Source organism: Mastomys coucha, chromosome X (assembly GCF_008632895.1).
Source record: "Mastomys coucha isolate ucsf_1 chromosome X, UCSF_Mcou_1, whole genome shotgun sequence".
Classification (NCBI taxonomy): domain Eukaryota; kingdom Metazoa; phylum Chordata; class Mammalia; order Rodentia; family Muridae; genus Mastomys; species Mastomys coucha.
In genome coordinates, this window is record NC_045030.1 from 14,149,682 (window position 1) to 14,152,665 (window position 2,984).

Genomic DNA, 2,984 nt, shown 5'->3' on the forward strand with positions numbered 1-2,984 from the left:
CTTGGCTGTCCTGGAACTCACTCCGTAGACCAGGCTGGCCTCGAAATCAGAAATCTGCCCACCTCTGCCTCCCAAATGCTGGGATTAAAGGTATGTGCTACCAGGCTCTGAGCAAGGTCACTGTTGTCTCCAAACAGGACAGGATGGTTATCTTATCAGAAAGAATTAATAAAAGCAAGCTCCAGGTACAAAATGTGGATCCCAGTTTAGTATGGTGATTGTGTTCAGCCCGTTTTGATTCTTTGGACTCATGACTTTGGACCAAGTAAGAACAGACTGCAGTTATTCCAGGGTTCCATAACATTAAAACACTGCCTGATTGCCTATATAAAACACCCCTCACACCCCACCATCATAACAGCTGCCCCTAAGAATGCGTTTACATAAACAGTTTCTCTCTGTCTTGCCCACTGTGGCTGTAGCATGTTGTATCTAATAGATTCTACTTTGGTATTCTTCTGTCTTAATGAGTTCTTTTGCAGTCTGTACATCATGGGCCTAGGCCCCTACTCTTTCTGATACAGGCTGGCCTTTAAGATCCTTATGCTTCTGCCAAAGGTGCAAGGGTTACAGGTGTATGCTACCATACCCAGCTAGACATCTAGACATATAACTCTCTCTCTCTCTCTCTCTCTCTCTCTCTCTCTCTCTCTCTCTCTCTCTCTCTCTCTCTCTGTCTCTCTCTCTCTGTCTCTCTCTCAGACAGTCTCCCCTATGCTAGGCTGGTCTCCAACTTACTATGCAGTTTAAGATGATGTATTTCTGATCCTCCTGTTACAGACATGTTACTTCATGAAGTGTTATACTAGGCAGGCCCTCTATCAACTTAGCTACATGGCAGTCCTAATTTTAATTTTTTGAAAATATTCAGTTGTGACCCTGGGATTGAACCTGTGACCTTGGACACACTTTGAAAGTTCTCTGAACTATTTCACAGCTCCTTTTTCCTTTTTGAGACAGGCCCTCATTCTGTAGCTCAGGCTGGCCTCAAGCTTATGGCATTCTACTTACTTCCTGGGTCAGCCACCTATGTACTGAGCTTACAGGTTTAAGCCATCATGCCTGGCATTCCCAGCCATTTTAAATTTTTTTAGATTTGAGATGAGTCTTGCTAAGTTCTCCAGATTTGCTTTGAACTCTTCTGTGATCCTCACTAGCCTTGAACTTTCAATATTTCTGCCTTCCTCACAATTTTTGTTTTGTAAGTCAAGGCCTCACTGTGTAGCCCTGGGACTTGCTATGTAAATTAGACAGTTCTGGAATGCCCAGAGATCTGCCTGTATCTGACTCCAGAATGCTGGCAGTAAAGATGTATGCTACCGGCCCGGCGGTGGTGGTGCACGCCCTTAATCACAGCACTTGGGAGGTAGACGCAGGTGGATTTCTGAGTTGGAAGCCAGCCAGATTCTCTATACAACTGAGAACTCTATACAACCGAGAACAACCTTGAATTCCTAATCCTCCTGTTCCTAGCTCTACCCTTCGCTCTACAGTACAGCTTTAAACAGTCAATAGTTATATATTCATACTATTAAAAGTATCGCCTCCCAAAGCAATTTACACTTTTAAAGCATTACTAGATGCCAGCATTAAAGATAAAGAAACAATCCAATTTCCAGAGCTCAGTGATATCCTCAAAATAGTAGATGATACAGGAGAGGCTTCATTCTCAAATATTTCACAATCTGCCTCCTTCACCAGCAGTTCCCATTTTCTAGCAATGTCTTCCATATCATCTTGCTTAAGGAGACAGTCTACCCAGATGTGGCCTGCTGCCTGATCCTGATTTTCCTTTCTGGCTTTGGCCTCTTTCTCTGCAGCTATAGAAGAAACATGTTGAATGATGATACTCTCAACAGAGACATCTTGCTGCTCTGAGTTCTCATGGTACCAAGAGCACAAATTAACGCCGAGCAGTGGTGGCGCACGCCTTTAATTCCAGCACTTGGAAGGCAGAGGCAGGCGGATTTCTGAGTTCGAGGCCAGCCTGGTCTACAGAGTGAGTTCCAGGACAGCCAGGGCTATACAGAGAAACCCTGTCTCGAAACCCGCCCCCCCCAAAAAAAGCACAAATTAAACTGCAGTGTACCACAAATTTCATAGAAATGCATTTTCAGATTGCTTAGTATTGTGTGTATTAGTAGTCTAGGAAGAATATAATAACAATGGATGAATGCATTTCTGAGAAGAGAGAAACAGTAAGAGCTGGACACATAATGGCTGGCAGTCCATATTGGAATCTCTGTAGATTATGTGTTTGCCTTTACTCATTGTGGTAGATCTTATTTTCGAATATAAGTGATTTTGTATTCCTGAGTATGCATTTGGATCATCAGCTATTTGTGTCCTTGGTGACTCTGCTGTTTCTGCTCTGGGATCTTGTCAAAGCCATGGGGGAGGTGGCTGGAGACATGGGAAATAGATGATGCACTTTAATCTATTCTGGAACAAACAAGATGATTACTTCAGAAAAAAGAACTGCTTCTTCCCACCACTTGAAAACTTTTCTTAGAGATGGGAATGACCTATCTGTTGACCTAACCCTTTGAGCATTGCTGTAGTACCTGGGCTACCTTTGCAGTTTGGGGGAGACTTTAGAGTACCCTACACTGAAGCGAGTCAAGGCTAATCTCTCAACGAAGTGAGCTTCAAGTTGTGTTCCAGTTGTTGAGGACTACCTTGGCTAATGTTTAAGAGCTTAGAATCTACTACTGAGCTCTTTTATAATCCACAATGTGGCTAATTGAAGGCATATTGGGGTTACAGCTAATATAGAGTCAGGCCACCACATCTGCAGAACACAAATAGTCAATCAGTTCTTTTTCTAGCCCACTAATTTTCATCATGTTGTTAAAATGTAGATCAAAAGTTGGGTACATATCTCAGTTGACAAAGTGCTTGTCTTACAAACATGAGGACCAGCCGGGCAGTGGTGGCACATGCCTTTAATCCCAGCACTTGGGAGGCAGAGGCAGGCAGATTTC